We start from the raw sequence: 22,391 nt of genomic DNA on the forward strand, positions 1-22,391 counted from the left end.
CCCTGTAGCAGCCATCTGCTTGATTTTAAAATAAATCAAACAGTCTGCTGAGCCGGGTGATCGAGTTTCCATCTGCGCCGCCGCCCGCTCGCCGGCTTGGAGCCGCGCTGGCCTCTCCCAGCCAAGCCTCCTGGCAACATGTGTGCCGGTAATTCCTCCAGGAGCAGGGGAACCGGACCCCCGCCCGCCGCCCTGCAACCAGCGCTATTTTTACAGCCACCCACGGCAGAGGGGCGATCGAAAGTGCTCTGAACACCCAGGCTCAAGTGGCTTCGGCCCACGGGGTCCCCCACCCACCCCACCCCGCCCCGCCCTGAGAGAAAAGAAAGGGCAGAGGGGCTGAGAGCAGGGGCTGGGGGTGCCAGGCCCCCGGGACAGGATGACGCTCCCATATTGCCCGAGAACACACACAACACACACAACACACACACACACACACACACACACACACACACACACGTCTGAGCAGCCGTGGCTTGCTGCGGGTGGCAGCCGCCCAGGGCCCACCTGGAGCGGCCAAAAATAGCAGCAGAGATCCCCCCTCCTTCCTCCGGCTGGGGTCACCCTGGGGAGTGCTGCCCACCTGTCCCTAAGTCAACTCTTGTTAGTCGCAGAGCCCGGAGACCAGGGGAGCCTGCCTTCCTCGGCCCAGGCCCCAGAAACAGAGGAGGAGGCAGGCCTCAGTGATCCCATCCGCTCCATGGGTATGAAGCAGCCATCTCGGTGGTCTCGGGGTCTCGCAATCCTGGGGCTGCAGCTGGCACAAGAGGCCTTTGTATGTGATTTTAGAAAATACAGGAAGGAAAGGAATGACCACAGGAAAAGAGGCCTCCTGGGGCGTCCCCACCCCACTCTGAAGGACAGGATCTGGTCAACGGGACCCTGGCTGCTGGCTGAGCAGGCTGGAGTCTCCAGCCCCAGCCAGATGCCTCCATTCCACGACACAGAACACCCTCTGACCCCGCCAGAGGTTCCTCGATGCACTTACTGGGTCCCAGGAGGGAGGTATGTGGGTGGGGAGAGACCCCAGTCTTACTCATCCCTCAGCACACGGACCATGGCAGGCCAGGAGAGGACACGGTCTGGACCCAGTGCCACCCCTCCCACACTGCATGGCTTTGGGCAAGTTATGCTCCCTCTGAGACTGGGATTCCCGTCTCCTCCATCAAACATGGGGGGCAGCAGAGTCGATGGCTTGGGGACCAAGGTCCTTCCGAGGGATGACCAGGCTTTTGTACCTAGAAGGTTCCTCTGGGTTGCCTTGCCAATGCTTCTGTCCTCAGCACCAAATGCAGCCCACAAATGAAGACAAGCCGATTCCAACAGGCATAGCAGGTTTCCCCTTGTCAGGCACACACTCTGCTTCCCCGTCCCCCACCCTAACATCTCCAGGTGCAGGCTTTGTTGACAGCCTGCGCAAGTGTCCTGACACACTCCATACCCTCCTGACCACCTGTAAGGTTGGTGCCTCATCTCCCTCATTTTCCAGGTGGAGAAACTGAGGCAGAGAGGGGAACTGTCAATTGCTCAAGGTTGCCCCAAGGTAACAATGGTGCAGACCTGTCCACCTCCAATGCTGAGCTGTCAACCATCGTGCCTTCCTCACTACTCCACGGGTGGGGGGTCCTCTCTCCCTGCCAGCCCAGGCTGCTCATCAACCCAGTCAGCCTCTGTTGAGACCCGCACAAAAGTCAGGCACACACTTCCCACAGGCCACCTCACTCATTCCCCAAGAAAACCCACAGCAAGGATGCTGCAAACCCACGTTACAGCTGGGAACACTGCTGTCCAGAAAGTGGCCCCGAGCCAGCCAGCCAGCAAGCGCAGGACAGGGATGTGAGGAGTGGGCACTCTGGCCCGGCTGGGCCTGGCATGGCACCCCTAGCCGCCCCCTGCCCCCTAGAAGCCAGGACTAGAACAGGAGGAGATGGTGCATGCAGGAAGGGAAGGGGCCACTCTCTGGGGCCACGGGGTCTGCTCCAAGAGTCACCCTGCCCCTCCCGGCCTCCTGCCACGCACCCAACATCCCCCTCCTCCACTGAACAAACGTTTACTGTGCACCAACTGCGTGCCGGCCCACCGCCAGCCCCACCTAGGACACAAGGCCGCGTGAAAGCCACTCTCCTCTCCTGGAACGGGCGAGTCTGTAAGAGGGAACATGCCAGCGTGGGCCACGGAGGAACAGGGGTAGGGAAGGTCCGGCGGGGTGTGCACTGCTGTCCAGGATCTGCCCTCACAAAGTCCCACACACTGGGTGGCTTCAAATGACACAAATCCATTTCCTTGGAGAGGTCTGGAATCATGGTGCCCGCAGCGCCGTGCTCCTTCCGAGGGCTGCAAGGGAAGATCCTTCCTGCCTCTTCTAGCTCCTGGTGGCTGCCAGCCACGCTCAGTGTTCCTGGCTGAGAGCTGCGCCGCTGCCGTCCCTCCTCCGTCCTCACGTGGCCCTGGGTGTAGGTGTGTGTACGTGCGTGTCCCCCAACCTGTAGGGACAGCAGGCGGTGTGCTCAGGGCCACACTCATCCAGCGCGGCCTCTTCTTTACTTGACCGCACCCGCAAAGACCTTATTCCCAAATAAAGCCACGCTCACGGGTTCGGTGATGGGACTCTGGGGGGGGAGCACCTCACCCCTGCACAGTCCGCTTCCCCAAGGTTAGCCACCTGGACACATCTCTCTGGAGAACAGAAGCTGCTCCTGTGGAGATGGGGCCAGCAGGCATTCCACTCACAGAACCCAATACTCCATGATGTCAATCTTTTTTTCTGTCTCTGGACTCCAAACAGCCAGACCCTATTATGGGATATTATGTACCCAGAGGAAGGGCACCCGGTGCCAGCTCCCAGCCTGGCAAGAGCCGCCCTGGGATGGCCTCCGCCTCACTTCACAGCGCTCACTCACTCACTCCCTCCCTCTCATGGAACCGGTCACAGAAAATCTTTGTGGGGACGACGGAGGCCTCTGTTCCCACACAACTGACTCAGCGCAGCTGTCAGCAGCCCGCTGACCTCCACCCTCTGAGCCTGTGAGCCTGAGCTGTCTGCAGGCGCCTGGACCCCTGCCCCAGGCTGAGGGGTTCCTCTGGTGCTCCCAGCTCCCGTGGGAACCCCAACCCAGAGTCTGAGCCCAGAGGATGGCCTCCGGGTCACAGAGTCCCCTCAAGGGTGCTCCTGAGAGTGTGAGCCAAGGCTCTGGGCTCCCCTGGGCTGAGGGGGGTGAGGGATGGCATGTTCCTCACACAGCACATAGCAGGGCCAGCCTGGCTGAGCAGGGCACTCAGGTGGTTGTAGAGATGTGTGCAGCAGCTACCAAGAAGCTTCTAGAAAGGTGCCATCCAAGGACGAAAATGGTAAAGTGAACAAAGATGTTCTCTGCACTCTTATTCATTTATTTATTTGAGAGAAAGAAAGAGAGAGCATGTACCCATACACGCATGAGCTGGAGGGGCAGAGGGAAAAGGCGAAAGAATCCCACTCTCCACACTGAGTGCAGAGCCCAACATGGGGCTCGATCTCACGACCCTGAGCCGGAAACACTTAGCCGATTGAGCCACTCAGGCACCCCTGTACTGTTATTTATAACAGTGGGAGAAATATTCTAAGTGTCCAACAGTAAGGTAACAAAACCCAGACATCCCCTGGTCATATGCTGCTGAACATCCCCAGCTGTCACCCTGTGAGTAGGTGGATGGTGCTCACGGATATCCTTGGGGCAGCGTGCTAGATTGCTGGGGTGGCCATGACCACGCCCCAGGCTGGGGCTTCTATTTCTCACACTGCTACAGGCTGGAGTCCAAGCCCTGCCATGGGCGGGGGTTCCTCCTGAGGCCTCTCTCTGGGGTCTGCAGGCGCCACCTTCTCCCTGTGTCCTCGCATGGCCCTCCCTCTCTATCTATGTCCCAACGGCTTACGAGGACACCAGTCATAATGGATCAGGGCCCACCCGAATGGCCTCATTTTAACTTCATCACCTCTTTAAAGGTCCTGTTTCCAAATATGGACACAATTTGGAGGTGCAGGGGAGTTAGGACTTCACCATAGGAATTAGGGGGACATAACTCAGCCTATGTCAGGCCTCCTCCACCGAACGGAAGCCACTCAACGGGTCGTGTTTCAAACGACCCTGGCACCAAGGTGGCACAGAAGCTTTCGGGTCCCCGTTGCCATGAGACCCGAGAGTTCAAAGGTCTCATGAGCTGCCGGGAAGGAGGCCCTGCCTGAAATGCTCTACCACAAATGGCAGCCTGGAAGCTGGGCAAAGGGCCTGGGCTGGCACCCGGCTCCAACTTGCAAGAGCTGTGAGGCCTTGGACAGGCCACCCCATGCCAGCCTCATGGCTCCTTAATACCAGACCGCCAGGCCTCCTGGTACAGACCCTTTCATCTTCGCTGCCCTATCCAACCCCTGCTTTCACAAGGCGAGATGGCAATGACCCAGCCCCATGCAGAAGAACAAGGGCTCACCAACCCCAGGGGGCTTGCTAAACAGCCTCCTCCAGAAGCTTCAAAGGTGCCAGCCCATTTCACAGATGACAGAAGCAAGGCCCAGACATCGGCCTCAGCTCGTCTCAGAAGGAGCACATTTAATAAGACAACCCGGTGACAGTGGTCAAGTGATGGGGGTGGGCCCCATCACATCCCGAAAACAGCCACATCAGCTTTCCAAATTCCCTTTTGTCTGAAAGTGTGCGTACACGCTTCCTCACAGTTGTAGCCAAGGCCCCTGTGCGACTCTGTGATCCACCTCTCTCTATTCGGCATTAGGGCATCAGCATCTCTGTCCTGGAGCAAGCGCCATGGCTGTCTGGTGCCTCGCCACATCCACCCCAGGGATAGACCATACTCTTCTTAACCACATTGGGCTGTTGGACATTTAGAATTTCCCCCACAATTATAAACAGTGCAAAGAACATCTCCGTGTTTCCGTTCTTACAAGTTACTTCTCTAGGATGCGTTTTCAGAAACGGGATGGTGGGTCAAACCCTAGAGTGTTTGTAAAGCCCTTGACACCTATCAACAGATGGTTTGGGGAAAGATGGTATGATTCAGATTCATGCTGCCACTGGCAACGGGAATGAGCCATCGTTACTACTTCACCAACGCTAGGTCTTACTGCTTTTCTGATATTTTAATAGTTTTCATGTAAATGTTTCCCTTTATGCTTATTTGTGTTCTTTGTCATTTGAACTACTTGTCCAAACTCCCCACCCCCCACTTTTTTTTTTTTTTTTTTAATAGCAACCCTGGAAGCTAGAAAGTTCAGAACTAGCCTCCAGTGGCTGACAGCTTCAGGACGCCAATGCATCACTTCTTGTGCCTGGTGCCTGACCAATGGTGAGGGACAGGCTCTCCCAGGGGCCTTCCCAGCCTCAGCTGCTTCTATTGCCAGGGCAGGCCCTGCAGGCAATGTCTGGGCTGCCTGCCTGGGGCTCCGAGTCCCCGCCTCAGGTCACATGATATGGCTGAGCCCACGTGGCTCAGATATAGGGTTGCAGAATGTGGGCCAAGCAGCTGAAGGGACACCGCTTTGCCTTGTGTGACCTGTGGGCTGGCCCTGGAGAAGCAGGTGCTGCTGAAGCTGTTTCTGGGACTCTGAGCTACTCCAGAGGCCATCTTCCTAATTCCGGGCAGGTGAAGGTGCTAGGGGAGAAGATGGGAGGGGGCAAATGTTGAGGGGATGCATGCCAGCTGGAGGCCAAGGGAGATGCAGAAAAAGCCAGGAACACAACACAGAATCTGGGCTTCCTATATGTTCAAAATAATTGGACAGGGTCAGAAGGCAGAGAAGCCAGGTGCCAACAGCCAGCCATGTGGCAAGGCATTGGGTTAAAGATGAGGATGCTGGTGGTCTAGGTTCAAATCCTGACACTGCCTGGACCAGCTACAACAGCGTGGGCAGGTTCCCTAACGCCCTTGGGTCTAAGTCTCCTTATCTGTAAAGCAGGGTCATACTGCCTATGGCACATCATTGTCATCAGAATTAACGGGGCTGGTCTGTGTGCAGCTCAGCAGGCCCAGGCCACAGGCTGGGCTCAGGAAACACGAGCTCTGGATGTGGGCTGACACGCATTAAGCCCACACCCCACCCGCTCTTCAACAGCAGGCTACAGAAAACTGCAACCCACCCACCGGCAGAGCCGAAAACAGTTTTTACATTTTTAAAGGAGTATTTGTTAAATAGGTAAGTAAAGAAAGAAAAAAGAAAGAAGAATATGGGACAAGAACCCAGAGACTGGCCCACAAAGCTGAAAATGTTTACCATCTGGTCTCTTAAGAAGAAATTTGTCGACTCCAGGTCTGGAGGCCCCCAAAGCATCCCATGGAATCATTTGAAAGGGGACAGGTGGCATGTGGGGCAAGGACCCAAAGGAGTGAGGGGATAGCAAGGAGTCAGCATGTGAGCAAAGAGCTGCCTTTAAGGACCTGTGGGCTCAGAGTTAGTGCTGGGCCCAGGTATGGGGACCTGCTTGTGTCTTTGTGTTGGAAATGGCCAGATGATGGTGCCGCTGGCCCCGGTGTGTACTGGAGCATCTGCTGAGATGCTGCGAGATGAGGCCCCAGCCACAGGGCATGACCCCTCGCCACTGGAGCTCAAGAACCCAGATTTGGAGGGAACACTGAGATACCACAGGATTGGACCCCAGGGAAACTGAGGCAAGGCAGCATGATTCACCCAAAGTGTCTGGTTGGTCAAGGATGAGAATCCAGGGGTCCCAACTCCCCAGCTGATGCTCTATACCACACATGGACTCTGCAGGGTGGGGGGAGGGTCCCCCTGGACCTGCGGAGCTGGAACCCTCCTGAACTTCCTAGTCAGACCCCCTCCCATGGGGATACTCCAGCCGGGACAAGGTGTTGTTCCTTGAGTGAGGTCCCATCCCTGCTACATTCAGCAGAATCACTTCTGTCCTTCCCCACCCCAGGCCCCCTGGAGAGCTGCCCCTGCTTCACACACTGCCCTCGAAAGCCTCTGCCTTGGTTCATCACCGCAGGCCCAGCAGAGCGCAGCACACAGCCATGCCGAGTGCACAAGTGCTCAGCCCCGTGTGGTCAGCTGTAAAGTGGCACACTGCTCCCGTTTTATGGATGAGAAGGCAGAGGCTGGGAGAGGGACCGGGACTCATCTGAGGTCCCCCTCCTGATCAGTGGCAGAGCCGGGATTCCACCCAGCACCGTCTGGCTCCGACGCTGGCTCCCTCATTCCTGCCAGCCGGGCGCCGTGAATGGGAAGGTGCTTTATGGCTTGGCGGGGAGGGGAGCCTGTGAATGATCCCCAGGTCCTCAGGTCCCCCTGCCAGGGGACGACCGGCCCCTCCCAGCTGGGCTGCCCGCCCCAGAGGACAGGGCCTCATCTATCTTGCTCACTGCCATCACCAGAGGCCTGGCCCATGCTCAGTTCTCGGCAGGAATCTGCTGAGGCTGTGAGTGGCTGGGGCCGGCCTGGCCAGCAGGCGGAGGGTGCCCTGAAGTGCTGACCAGACCGCTGGGCCCCGAAGACCTGTCCGGTGGGACCCTGGACCCTTATCAGCGGAGGGTCCCCTGGGAGTGGTCCGGTGAGGCTTCTGGCTTAGGGCACACAGTTTGCCTCCTTGGATGTGAAAATAGGAGGACGAGAGTAGCCCGGGGACGCCAACAGCCCCCCAGCCGCCAGCCCATCCCCATCACCAAGAACCCTGCGCCGGGCCCTGCCAGGAGCCGGGGCCAGCAGCAGGCCTGGAGAATAAACATGTCACCGCGAGGCCAGCCCGCCGGACCGCTGGAGCCAAGAGCCGCCGGAGGCTGTAAACAGTCTCTCTTCTCTTGGCCGCAGCCCCTGGCCCACCTCTCTGCGCTGGGAATTAGCACTTTGCCTGCCATAAAGAAAGGGCAGGCCAGGGTGGGGGCGTTTGAGGAGGGGGCGGTGGGCAGGCAAGCTGGGCTGGCCAGGGGCCAGGCCCTCTGCTCCCAGGCCTGGAAACCTCCCCCTTTCTGGAGGAGGCGGTCGGAGATTGTGAATGAATGAGCCGCGGTAAGGACTGGGAGGCCCAGCTGAGGCAGAGGTGAGGCCGCAGGCAGAAGGGCAGGCGGGGGTGGGGGGGGTGGGGGGGGGTGGGGGGGGGTGGGTGGGAAGGGGAGGCCCTTTCCCTAGGGCCCCTGGCTTTGGCCAAGGGAGGGAGATGCTTTCTACAGCTTGCCCAGAGCCCACCTGGGCTTCCAGGTGGTCACACAAACCCCAGGGAATAGCCACGGTCTGTCTGCCCCGGGGCAGCCCCTGGTGCTGGTTCAGACCAGGCTGAAAACCTGCGGCTTCATTTTGGTTGTACCTTCCAGAACCACGAGGACTCCTCACATGGCAAATCTAGCCATGGCACTCCCAGCTGAAACCCTTCATCAGATCCCCAGCCCTTCACATCACGGTGTTTCCAGGCCTGCCTGCCTCCTCAGCCTCCTCTCCAGACACAGCCTCCCCACCATGGGCCTCTCTCCTGCCTCAGAGCCTTTGCACATGGAGCTCTCTCCCTGGAAAGTTCTTCCCTCCCCTCTTATATCAGGTCCACTCCCTCTTATTGCACAGACCTTGGATCAGCAGTCACTTCCTCCAGGAAGCCTCCCAGATGCCTCTACGAGGTTAAAGGCCCCCATGACCTACCTTCCTCATACTATGTCCCCCTCCTTACCCCAGCTACAAGCTTGCACTTGTGTGATTTGGTGACTTGCACTGTCTCTGCCACCAGACTGGAAGCCCCATGAGGGAGGGGCTGTGTCTGGTTCTACGAAACCCCTTTTCTTAGTCACCAGAAATGTAACTACACTCAACCCATACTTGTTAAATGAACGAATCGGTAGATGAAGAAATGATCTAGAAAAATCACCTGGAGCTCAGTTCAAATCCCCTCCCAGGCTGTGAGGCCTCTGCTCCTCAGAGCTCCCCATGGCTCCTGGCTCACAGGGACACCCCCACAGCTGTCAAGAGGACGCTATGAGCTGCCCAGGCAGGAGGTCAGTGGGCAGGGACGAACGGGCTGGAGGAAACCAAAGAAAGTGAGAAAAAGGTAAGGCCGTCAAGACAGAGATTGAACCTATTGGCCAAACATGGGTTCAAGTTCTGGCCTTACTGTGCAGCGTTGGGCCAGTGGTCTGACCTCTCTGGGCATTCACAGCATTCACGTCTCTGAGGGAGGATCCATGTGGAGGATCAAGTGAGCGAAGACATGTGCACATGTCCAACAAATGAGAACTTTGATGACTCATGATTTGGGCAAGCCATCTGTCTAGAACATTCTGGGGGATTCAGGGGCTTTTCTCCAGAATGCCCCAGCTGAGGGTTTTGACAGTCTGGATGCCAGAACTCGGCCTGTGGTCTATCACCCACCTAGGTCCTAGCCCGAAGACCCCAGAAGGAGCTGTGACTGGAGAGCAGCCCCCTGGCTGGCTGGGTGTGGGCGGCACAGGGGCAGACCTACTGTTGCAGGGGGTCAGGGGCTGCATGACCCTGCCCTCCACAGGAGCCTGGCCCGCTGCTGAGGATGCTGGAGTCCCAGGGAGGACACCACAGGTAATCTCCTGTGGGGAAGAGTATAGCCTCCAGGGGCAAGAGGACCACAATTCAAATCTCACCCCTTAAACAAGAAGACACCACTTCATACCCACTAGGATGGCAATGAGCAAGAAGACAAGTAGTCACCAGTGCTGGTGAGGACGTAGTGTGGGTGGGAACGTAAAACAGGGCAGCAACGTGGAGAAGCAGTGGGGCAGCCCTGGACGACCCGGCCAATCCATCCCAGGTACCTGCCCAGCAGAAGGAAGATGCAGGTCTGCACATGAACTGTGCACGACCGTCCATGTCCCTCAACCGCCCAAACGTTTGTCACATGATAAATGTGCTTCCCTGCCCCTTCCGGGGGAAACAGGCCCTTCCCTGAACTCCCCCGGCCCTGCACACAGTGCGTCCCTGCTGCTGTCAGATGGCAATGCAGCCACACTATGGACTAGGACTCAGCCATAAAAAAGGCCTGAAGACCTGACACACACCACAACACGGAGGCCCTTGGAAGTGTGCAAGAGGCCAGGCACAAATGACAGGCGATGCGGCTTTATTCACATAAAACATCCAAAACAGAAAGACCCAGAGAGGCAGGGAGTAGATGAGTGGTCCCCCTAGGGCTGGGGATGGGGAGAGCAGCATGGCCGTTAACGGTGATGAAAACGTCCTAAAACAGACCGCGGTGGCGGCTGCATGACTCTGAGACGCCAAGAGCCACTGAGCTGCACGTATGGGATGAGTGATGGCACGGTGCATGAATTCCATCTCAACGAACCATTTTAAAAAGGAAACCTCACTCGCTGGTTTCCTTCTAGTACAAGGGGCTTCAGGTCGACCCTCCTTTCTTCCCGCTGCCTACATGGCCTGTGAGGCAGGAGTGTGGACCGTGCACGGCAGTCCCTGGTCTTCCCGCAGGAGTTTGCCACATTGTCACCCAGGCCACGTGGGTCAGCCATGCCTGGGGCCCCGGGTCAGTCCTCGTGGCTCCTGGGTGGCTCCCTGCTCGCCGCCCTCACCTGTGCCTGTGCTGCCCTGGCCCTGGCCCTACCCCTGCCGGGGCACAGAGGCCCATCCCTGAACTCCCCTGGGCCCTGCACACAAGTGTGTCCCACTGCTGCAGCACCCCAGACCTGAGCAGGCCTGACGCTCCTGCTTGCACAGCTGCAGGCCCAGAGGGCGCACAGGTCAAGGCCCAGTCTGCACGAGGCTCTGTCCAGGTGGCTGCCTTGAGTAGGGCACTGGGAGGGACAGCTGGGGAGATGGCGAGGGGTGGGAGTCCTTGGGAGGAGGCAGGGGCTCTGGGAAAGACCCAGGAGCCAGATGTGAACTCATGTCCTGAGGACCTACTCCTTGGATGGGACCAAGGGCTCAGCATCTGGGGGGAAATCCTCTCTGGGGTAGACTGGGGCTGAGCGCCACATTCCCCAGGAGCACACAGATGTTCTGGCTGAGGGCGTTGGAGGAGGAGCTGGCGGGAGTGGGAGGCCAGGGCTGGCCAGCTTGCCTCCCCAGGAGCTGGGGCACGGCCAGGAGCCTGCAGCATGTCGCCAGGGTGGCGGCAGGACGAGGCCTGAACCCTAGCCTCCCACTCCCCCAGGCCAGGCGTGGCCCTGCTCTGGGCCTGGGTGGACCACATCTGGGCTCCAAGGAGAGCACCCAGGTGAAACCAGACAAGGGGATTTCTGTCAGGCTCCACACGGCGATCCCAGTGTGGCCAGGAGTCGCCTCCAGGACCACGGCCACCTTCCAAGGGACACACAGCTTCCCTAGAGAGGGATTCTAGGTGAGTGGCAAATCCTCCTTGTGAACAGAAGGGCACTAAGAATGCTGGTGGCCCCACATATTATGTGACAACTAAAGACACCCCACATATTTACAGATACTACGGGGTGGGGACCTGCTGGGAACCACAGCCTGGTGTGGAACCTACCGTGCTGTCCAGGGTCCGCTGGGGAAGTGTCGGCCTGCTTCCCTGCATCAGCACCTCCCATTCATCCACACAGCGCTCCGCTCTGAGGGCCCCCAGCTCCCCACAGCCGAGCAGCAGCTCCTTGACCCCAGGAGCCAGGCGTAGGCCTCAGCAGGCCTTTCATATCCACTTGGGCTGCGGTGTTGGAGCGCTACCTGGCAGGAGGTCCAATGTTCCCAGCGACTCCAACACTCAGGCCCCTTTCTCAGAAGGTGCTAGTCAGTGGGGACTGGGGCAGAGAGGTTTTGGAACTAGGGGCAGCTGGCCGGTCCCCCCCGTCCAGGTCCTGCACCTGTGTGGGCAGGAGCATCGGTTCTGGGATCTGGCTCCCTTATGTTGCAGACCAGGGGGCTAATGGTCATGTACAGGGGCCTCGGAGGAAGGCCTGGAGGGCAGCTCCCCATACTGCCTGCCCCAAGCATGGTCTGGTCCCCTAACATCCACCGGGGACCATGGTTTCCCTGAAATGTTCCTTCTCATCAACTCAGTTTTAAAAAAGATTTCATAATTTCTAGGTCATCTCTATGCCCACCACAGGGCTCAAACTCAGAACCTCGAGATCAAGACTTGCATGCTCTACCGACCCAGCCAGTCAAGAGTCCCCTCATCAACTCACTTGTTAAAAAACCTTTGAAAGGATTTTTTAAAAACTAGTATCATTCACCATCCACAGACGGTAACTAAGTATGTCTAGGGATTTCACGCTAAAGCTCTCTACCTTTTTCATCGGCAATTCTGAAATCCAAAAGGGTCTGAAAACTAAAACACAATGTCCTGAGTTTGTGGCAAATTTTATGTGACATCCATTCTACCACAGGAAAAAAAAAATACTGAGGTTGAACGAGGCACCAGCCCTGAGCCATCTCCTTGCAATAAGACTAAAGCCAGAGTCAAAAAATACAACTCTCTCTCTCTGTGATTCCCTGTCGGTTAGGGCCCCATCTGAAGGTCCCGTAAAGGAAGTCACCCTGTGTGACAGTGCCAGCCGCCCAGAGCTGGGAACACCAGCCCAGGGGACAGAGCTCAGGACCCAGAGACCACGGCCCTGAGTTCAGGTCTGGCCTCCACCACACACAGCTGTGTGATGTGGGGTGAGTCAAATGACCTCTCTGAGCAGTTTCCTTGTTTCCCTGCTCCTGACACGGAGCGTACGGGCAGCCGCTGGGACAATGAGACGAAGCCCTTGGGAAAACAGTCCGCAAATATTAATGATCCCCATTATAATAGGATGACAGTAAATCACTGTGGCGTTGGCCCGGCTGCCTGACACTGGACATATGGAAGACACCCAAGGGTTCTTTCGAGAGGCCCCTGCCCCAAGGGACCCTGGAGCCTCATGTGGAAAGATAAAATTGGCCCATTAGGACAAGCACCTGCTAGTGACAAAAATGAGACCCAAGTATATCTGAAGGTGGAAGGAAAGGGGAGGAAGAGAGTGACAAGGTGTCAGGGAACAGGCAGGGGAGAAGGTGGGATTGTCCTCAAACAGCAGAGGGAAGGCTAACAGCCCCAGCTATTTTTATTTAGGAGAAAGCAGGGCAGGGCAAAGTCAGATAGAGCAGGTGGTCACGTCTCCTGGACTAGATGCCGGTCCCCAAGCCCAGCTCGTCCCATCCCCCGGTGGCCATCCATGCTACCCCCACGTCCATGCTCGGGCTCATTCAGTAGCCTCCTCCCTGCTCTCCCGGGTACCACCCTCCAGATGCCACCTGGGCCTCCACTAGGGGCTCAGCATCGCCCCGGGGTCACATCATGCTCCTGCTCAAAACCCTTCCCTTGCGGCCCATGGCTAAGTGGCCAAAGCCTGACCTCTGGTCGGAATGCCCTGCTTCATCCTCTCCGATCCCAAGCTCCCAAACTTAGGTTTCAGAGAGAAAATGATGAGAGGCGCAAACTCTGAGTTCCCACCCAAGATGTTTTTTGACAGACAAAAAAAAAAAAAAAAAAAAAAAAAAACACCGCATATTTACACAGAAATAAAGCTTCGGTGAACAACTCTGCCTCCTTTTGCAGCTACGCCAGGATGCCTTAGCAGGACCCTCTGTTACAGACTCTCAGGACCCGTGCTCTGCTCCACACAGGCCCCACCAGGGGGGACGGGAGGAGCCCCACGCCCCGGCTCAACACAGGGGAGGCCTGGCCAGGATGGCAGGGATGGGACCCAAGACCAGAGAGCACGGAGCTGGGGCAGGGGTGCACTGGGAGGTAGGGATGGAGGGTTCTGGGCAATGCTCCTCAGAATCAAACAGGGGCGACCAGGGTTGCCTGGGGAAGTACACAGCACCTCCAAAGTAGCCAGTCCTCCTACAGGGGGAGCAGTCGGCGCTCCTCCCCAGGCCAAGCCTCTGGCTGGCAGGACCCTGGGCCACCTCTTCCCCAGGCCACCATCCGACATGCCTGCCCTACGTTCTGCTCATCCGCTTTTTTTTGCCTGTCTCCTTGGCTACAAGGTGAGCTCCTAGCCAGCAGAGACTCTGGTCTGGGTCGTCCATGGCCATGGGCACCCCCCTCCCACAGGCCCGGGACAGCGCCTGCCCCCAGCTGGCCCTTAGAAAATGTTTGCTGAAAGAGCACACCCTGTGCACTTGGCTGGCCATGCACCCATCCATTCATGCGGCCCGCAGACACAGAGCCTTCTTTTCTTTCATATCAAGGGACGTGTGGGCTCCTTTCCTACATGTTCTGTGGGCCTGAGGGTTACAGCTGAGAGGAGGGACGGAGGGGACTGGAGGCTACAGGCCCAGGCCACCAGGGCTTCCCTCCTCCGGCCTCCCTGCAGGCAGACCCCCGCCCCCAGAGCGAGGACCCTGAGGGCCACAGCTGAGCATCCCAGCACCTAAGTGGTCCCCAGGCACAAAGGTACCCTCGGCAGGAGGTAAGCACAGATGCCTTCTTAGAGAACACATGTTCTGTTGGTCATTGACTGCATCTAGAAGGTGCTCTATACACTCGGCACACATCAAAAGCACAGTAGAAACACGCTTTCAGACAATCATGCTGCCTTCTGCTCTGCTCAGACCAACGTGGCTACAGCAGACTGAGGGCCAGCCTGGGGCCAGCTGTGTGGCCTGCACACAGCCCCATCCCCGGGCCCTCAGCTCCAAGGTGGCACGGAACAGGTGACACCAGGACCAGTTTCCCAACCTGGGTGACACATGGCCTTGATCCTGGGAGAACTGCCAAATAACCCGGCGTACAGAGATATTTACTCTAGCTCTGCCGAGGGGCTGACACTCTTGTGACCACGGGCAGCTAGAGAGGAATAGAGCTCTCATCATTCATCTTCTAGAACTACAACTTGGTGTGCTGACTTCTCCTGGGTCTTTGGCCCTAAACTAGGATACAGATGCAGGATGTGAGAGCTACAAATCCTGGCCTGCCCCACCCCAAGGAAACGGGGGGCCTTACTGTGTTCCCACAGTCTTTCTGCCGAACACTGACCCCAGCCCAGCACTCATTCTCCTATCTGGGAATCTTCCGTCCATCTGCCCAGCCTTCCCGCCAGGCTCTGCGCTCCTTGGGACCAGGTCTTCTCCCCTATGTTTGGCACATAGTCAGTGCTCGAGAGACGGTTGATGGATGGATGAATCACGTCCAATTCCTCAAGTGACCCTGCAGGAATTAAGTTGCTGGCCCAGGGGCACCAGATGGCTGGTGGGTCCTGTGCTGGGGTTTTGGGGCCTCCAACACACTGTGGCCCACTCCAAGGCTGGTGGCTGGTCCTCAAGGGCCGTGGACACACAGTCACCCTCAGCAAAGGGTGACCTTCCAATGCAGTTAAAAATGGATTTTGCTGATCTTAATAAAAGATCCATTTAGCTTCTGAATTAGGGAATGCGAATTCCAGCAGGTCCCACCCCGTCTAAACACGCGGCCTCCAGGACTCCCTCTCAGTGCTATTGGGGAGCGTTGGTGCAGGACTGTGACACGCTGCTGGATGAATTTATGTAGCTGCTCAAGGTCCAGGCAGGCCTGCTGCCAGCAACCAGGGGGCGGGGGAGGAGGGGTTTAGTCTCAGGCACCCTGGGGACCATTTTCTCCCCTAAAACATAAGAAGGAACACACACGCACTGCAGTCGCACAATGCAGGGGTACACGAATAACAAATCTAGCACCTTCCTTGCTGTTACCTGACCCCTGCCGCTGCCTATGTTTACAATCGGATGCTGTCCTTCCCCACGTTTCTCAATCGTGGAAATGTCCAGGAGAGAGATGCTCTCTCCTGGTCACTGAAATTGAGATTCTCCTGTGCCCAGGACTGCGCAATTCATGAGCATCTGCTGAGTCGAGGCGATCACAACACTGATCCCCAAACCTTTCCCCAGAGCCCCCGAGTCTGAGCATTCTGGAAACCAAAAGTGTTCTTCGCTCATTTGGCAGTGAAGCCTGCCTGGCCTGGCGGCTATCTGCATACTCGGCTCCTTCCACACTGGCCGTGAATATCCACGTGTTTCATGCAGAGGTGCAATCCGTGGTGGCTAGTGACAGCACACTGCATCCAACAAGGGCCTACAGACCAAAAGTGACCAGAAGTGACCAGAAAGCAGCTAACTCTTAGAACGGAGCAGAGAATCTCAGTGTCTCTGTCCTTCCCATGATGTTCGGGGCGCTGCAGGGGCCGGGGACACCCTGGATGTTCTCTGCCAGGGAGAAATTCACAGGGTCACGCTGCAGTGGACATGCTGGTTCTCCCTCCCTCCCCCACCTCTCGCTCACTCGCTCGCTCTCTCACATACACACACAGACGAGTCTTGTTTTCCAGAGTGTAGATTAGCAGTACATACCCCGAATGCTGGTGAAAATGTAATGCAGATGAAGACAGCTATGCGCCACGTGGCAATGTTCCAAGACTCTGAAATCCCAGAGCTGCGTCCAAGTCCCGGGTCGGGAGACCATCAGCTGTGTGACTCAAGGCAAGTGACATAACCTCTCTGGGCCTCGGAAACCACGAAGCCATGAAACTGCATCCAGCTCTGCCTTCTCGGCCGCCACTCGTGCCCAGGCTGGGCCCACGGCAGCCAGCTCCCAGCAGCCCCTGCCTGTCCCCCCCTGCTCCCAGCCTGCCTGCCCAACGCCACACAGAAAAATCCTTCTCTTAAAACCGCTTTTGTTAGGTCGCCTTCAACCCTTGCTTCAAACACACAATGGCTTTTTATTGCCCCAGTGAATGAAGCCCAACCTCCTTTGTTGGTTTAAGAAAGAAAAATCTTATATTAAAAATAATAAATCACCTGAAATTCTGTCAACCTAGGACAGCTGACTTCCCCTCCTTGTCCACACAGGCACACAGGCAAAAGCACATGGCTGTGATCACGAGCGGGGGACAGATCTGCACCCCACTTCCCATGTGTCACATCACTGCTTAAGTGTTTCCCGTGCTGAGAAAGAGCCTCCACGTTCATCTGAGAGCTGCTGACCCCAAGACCAGGCCACTCAGAATCTCAGGCTGGAGACTGTCTCATCAAGCAGTTCCTGAAATATGCTATGCAGAAAGGCAATCTGTCCTCTACCTGGAGGGTCAGAGTGAACATCAGAGCGCTAAAAGGCACTGATAAGTCCTGCAGCACACAACCCAGTATAGATTTCTTTCTTTTCTTTTCTTTTCTTTTCTTTTCTTTTCTTTTCTTTTCTTTTCTTTTCTTTCTTTCTTCCTTTTCTTCCTTTTCTTTCTTTCTTTTTCTTTCTTTTTTAAAGATTTTATTTATTTATTCATGACAGACACAAAAAGAGAGGCAGAGATACAGGCAGAGGGAGAAGCAGGCTCCATGCAGGGAGCTGGATGCGGGACTCGATCCCGGGTCTCCAGGATCATGCCCTGGGCCAAAGGTGGCACTGAACCCCTGAGCCACCCGGGCTGCCCTAGATTTAATATACTGTTCCCAAACAGGTAAGTAAGGAAAAAAAAGTCACCTCAATACCTGAGTCATTAGTGTTCCTTGGCACACACATGGGGGCATGGTAAGTGTCTGACGTCACCTCGTCACCTCGTACACTTCCAGAGGCACCTCCTGCCCAGAAAGCTTCCCAAATGTCCCCTGCTCTCTTCCTGATAACTGATCTGAATCCTGAGCCTGGCACTTGTGATTAACAAGAATTCTGTTTTTTCTCCTCTTGGAAAAAAAGTTCATTAGGGTTACTCCCACATGTGGACCTGGAGGGAAGAGACGAAGACCAGCCCCTGAGCAGCTAGCTGGGTAATGACACTTGGCAAACTGTCAACTTCTCTGAGTCTCAGTTGTCTTGTCTGTGAAACAGAGAAGCCAGCAGCTCAGTACCAACACGTCGTGATTCTAGCCTGCCCAGGTTTTCAGCTCACAGCTGCAGCAGAGACCAGTGAGGTTACCGAGTCTATGAACAGCAGCAAAGAGTAAATGTGACCTTTTTCCCCCTAGAATAATTCAAGGACGTGGAGTCAGAACGCCTGGACATGGAGCCCAGCTCTGCTGACCCCCGCTGACCGGTCCTGGGCAAGGCCTTGACCCGAGCTTCACTTTCGTCCCTGTGAAATGAAACAGGCCACACAGACCCACACACACTCACAGAGACAACACACACACAGAGACCCACATAAAAGTACATGTGAATCGGGGAGATCTGGACAAGCTCGGTGGATTGTGTCAAGGTCAATATCCTGTTGGTGAAATTGCGCTACAGTTGTGCAAGATGTTACCACCGGGGGAAATGAGGTGAAGTGCGCACAAGATCTCTCCATTCTTCCTCACAACCATATGTAAATCCACAATGATCTCAAAATAAGTTTTTTTCCCCCCAAGATTTTACTTATTTATTCATGAGAGATGCACAGAGAGAGGTGGAGACACAGGCAGAGGGAGAAGCAGGCTCCATGCGGGGAGCCTGATGGGGGACTCGATCCCAGGTCTCCAGGATCACACCCTGGGCTGACGGCAGGTGCTCAACCGCTGAGCCACCAGGTGCTGCTCAAAATAAGTTCTTTAAAACGAAGCAGGCTAATGCCTATAGCATGGGGCCACCACAGATATTCAACAAGACGGTGTGTTCGTCATTCCCTCTGGGATGCCTGCCCATACAGCGGGCGTTCACTAAACAAACTGAGAAGAACGGAGTAACTGGACAAATACATGGAGCACACAGTCGGTGTTCAATCGTTTTTCCTTGCTGTTTTGATTAAAGTCTCAACGGCCCAGAGAAACGCAGGCCTCAGAGCTGGTTCACGGGGCCACCACCACCGGAGGGCTCCCGGGGTCTCTCAGCAGCGGGGCTTTGTCAAGAGCTGGCAGCTGCCGGGGAGCAGAAAGCCAGGCAGCCAGAGGCAGGTGGGCAGCAGGCGGCAGAGAGGCAGAACCATTCTCGTTTGGGAAGGCATTTATTCAGATCCCACCTCCTTCCCAGAAGGCGGAGGCGGCTTCCAGCGGAGGCCCAGGTGCGAGACAGGCCGCCCCCACCCCTGCCTGCTCCCGCCCGGATGATCCTGTCTGACACACAGCCGTCCGGGGAAGCCACTCAGAGGCTGCCAAAGAAAATGTTCCCCTCCCGGTCTCACGCCCCTCTGGCCACTCACTGCACTGCACGGCGAGCAGGGAGCAGGGAGGCCAGGAGGCCCCCTGCCCCGGCTGCCTGAGGAGGCAAGGTGGGGTCAGCCAGTATGAACCAAAGGGCAGGGGACAGGCCCAGGGTGGGGGTCCTCAAGGGCCACAGGAGGTTCAAGAAGCCTTACTGCACAGCAGTCCACATCTGTGCAAGCCACAAATGACCTGGGTGTCCAGCAGCAGATGACCGGGGATCACTGCGGAGCCACTACAACTCCTCTCCTCCTGGGATGCTACAAGCCCAGAGGACTCTGGGTAACCGTTCGCATGCTGCTCTGACACGTTCTAGTCGGCGCAAGCTTCCATGGGAACACTGCTATGATCCCACTTGACAGATCGGGAAACTGGCACAGAGAGGTGATGTAACTAGCCCCAGAACACACAGCTAGGCAGAGGCACAGCCCACAGCTGAACCCCAGCATCTTGCTCCACAGTCCGCAGTCTTAGCCTCACTAGGAGATATTCGTCACAACCCACGTGGAAATGACGCATGACAACAGGGCACGGTGTGGTCCCAGCGACAGTAGCATGTGTGCACGCACCAGCCTGCGCAGACAGAAAAAGGCTGGAAGCTCTGGGTTACTGAATCACGGGGGCCTTTAATCACTTCCTTTCTGGCTCTGCTGCCTGAGTTTTCAGCACAGAACGTGTCAGGCTTCAGGCAAAGCCTGAGACTGCCAGGTATGCCGCCCTAGATCCCCACTGCCCCCCTCTTCTTGGGCACCTCCCCATGCATGTTCCCACCCACACCCACCTGCTCTGGGAACTTCAGGGTCTAGGTCCTTCCAGGCCCTCAGACCATAGTCACGGCGGCAGCACCAGGGGCTCCACTCCCTCTGACGATCGCCGGGGGCCAGACGGTGGGGGGCACTAAGCCACGGCCCCTCCCCTTGGGATCTATCGCACAGATACTAAAATGATGCTTATAACAACTTTGGGAAGCGCTTACATCAGGACATTAAGTGAGCAAGAGCAGGACATACCACTGTATGTAGTGGTTCAGCTCAACTTGGTAGAAAGAAATGTGCTAACCGAGCCCAGGAGGCAATCCTGACAGTGGGGACAGTGGCTGCCTCTGAGCCGAGGCTGGGCTGGGCTGGGCAAAAACTTCTTGATTCCCCTGCGGACAGACATCCCACAATCCCTCCAGCCATGACATAATCATCATGTAAAAATAATGGCACTTATTGCCAGAGACAACGCTGAGCGCTTCACACGCCTTAATCCACCCAACCCCCTCTTGGAGGCCGATCTAATCACAAATGTTTTACAGATGAAGCAAGTAAAGCACAGAGAAGGTAAGTGACTTGCTCAAGACCACACAGTAAGTGCTAGAGCTGGGATCTGTCCTGTTACTTAAAAATTTTTTTAAAAGGTATTAAATCCTCTTTTGATAGGAAAGCAAAGGAATGGGAAGGAATTTTCATATTTATTGAATGTGTACTGGTAAATAAGTAAGTGCATCCTGCCCACTTACCCCACTCCTCATTTAAAAGCAAGTCATACATAAGAACCCCGCACATTGTTGGTGGGAAGCAGAACCTTTGCAGCCCCTCAGAAGAGCCTGGCAGTTCCCTAGATGGTTAAACAGAGTTATGATCGGACTTGGCAATTCCACTCCTAGGTATACACCCAAGGAAAAAAAAATACATTCACATGAAAACCCGGATGTGAATGTTCACAGCCGCATCAATCACCAAAGCCAAAAGGCAAAGATCCTCTAAACGCCCCCCGATAGATGAGTGGACCAGAGATGCAGCACAGCCACATGCTGGAGTATCACTCAGTGGTACCAGGGCTCAAGGTGCCGACACCTGTTACACCAGGGAGGGACCCTGACAACACTTTGCTAAGCTAAAGAGGCCAGACACAAAAGGCCACATGTTGTATGGTGCCATCCACATAAAGTGCCCAAAACAGGCACATCCAGAGAGAGAGGGGGTGGTGGTTGCCAGGGACCTGGAGGAAGGGAGTGTGGGGGTTGTCTTTCGAGGGTGATGAAAAATGTTCTACAATTAGGCAGTGGTGATGGTTGCCCAATGCTGTGAGTACAATAAAACCGCTGGATCACATGCTTTAAAAGGGTAAATTTTATAGTATGAAAATCATATCTCAATAAAACTGCTGTTAAATTCTTTTAAAAATAAAGGGCAGGGGAACACCTGGGTGGCTCAGTGGTGGAGCGTCTGCCTTCAGCTCAGGGCATGATCCCAATCTGGGGATCGAGTCCTACATTGGGCTTCCTGAGAGGAGCCTGCTTCTGCCTCTGCCTATGTGTCTACCTCTCTCTGTGTGTCTCTCACGAATAAATAAATATTAAAATTAAAAAAAAAAAAACAACAACAAAGGGCAGGGGTGCCTGGATGGCTCAGTTGATTAAGCATCCAACTCTTAATTTCAGTTCAGGTCATGATCTCAGGGTTATGAGATCGAGCCCCGCATCAGGCTCTGCACTGGGCATGCAGTCTACTTAAAATTCTCTCTCCCTTCCCTCCTCTTAAAAATAAATACATAAATAGAATGCAACTCCTAAAGAAAACACCCCCATGGTTCTGAGGGGACACAAGGTGACCCCAGAGATGGAGTGACGAGAGGTTCGTAGAAGCATGCTGTTTGCCATCTGGCCACACCTCCAGGTGTGTCTCCTTTGTACCCAGGGCTGGGGATCCCATGGCCCCTCAAATGACAAATGCAAACATAGCAAGATACCCGTCGCCAGGGGAGAGCCTTGGCTGATGCAGTGGAGATGTTCTAGGGCGCCAGTAACCTGCCTCAGCTTCTGACAGGCCCCATGTTCACGGGCCAGTTCCAACCCCGCCCCCCCCATGCCTCCGCCTCTGAGTCTTTGACAAAGTGAGGCTGTTGCACTCCAGAATCACTAAGCCTCCTCCCAGTTCTAGGATTCTGAAGAGGCAGTCGGAGATTTGCCATAAATGCAAAGACAAAAGAAATGGAGGTTTCAATCACGGCTACGATTAAGTATACTTTGTAGCAAATTTTATCTGTGTGACAGATAAAATATACTTTATAACATGGGAGGACACAAATCTTTTTAACAGTGAATACTTTGTATAGTAAAAAATGAAACATAGATGTTATTAGGTGCCTATGCTCCAAATAAGAGAGCCATTAACACAGAAGAGAGAGCCGGCAATCCTTCACAATCTGTGGCTCTAAGATAAGGCAGTTTTCTCTCCTGCATTAACAATCATTTATGTCTAGTATCTTTCTTACTTATGCAAGGCTGGATAAAGTGTCCTCAGGCAAAAGGACACACCACTTTGACTACCACGGAGGTCACAAGGGCAGGATGATAGACAGAAATCACTCTCAC

The 22,391-nt window shown here is 55.6% G+C and overlaps 1 protein-coding gene across 5 annotated transcripts in view; it reads right to left on the reverse strand.

The window, feature by feature from the left end:
• The window catches only part of GSE1 (Gse1 coiled-coil protein), a 413,704-nt gene that overhangs the window by 375,382 nt on the left and 15,931 nt on the right, over positions 1 to 22,391 (reverse strand). The window lies entirely within an intron of this gene.

This window comes from Canis lupus, chromosome 5 (genome assembly GCF_011100685.1).
Source record: "Canis lupus familiaris isolate Mischka breed German Shepherd chromosome 5, alternate assembly UU_Cfam_GSD_1.0, whole genome shotgun sequence".
Classification (NCBI taxonomy): Eukaryota; Metazoa; Chordata; class Mammalia; order Carnivora; family Canidae; genus Canis; species Canis lupus.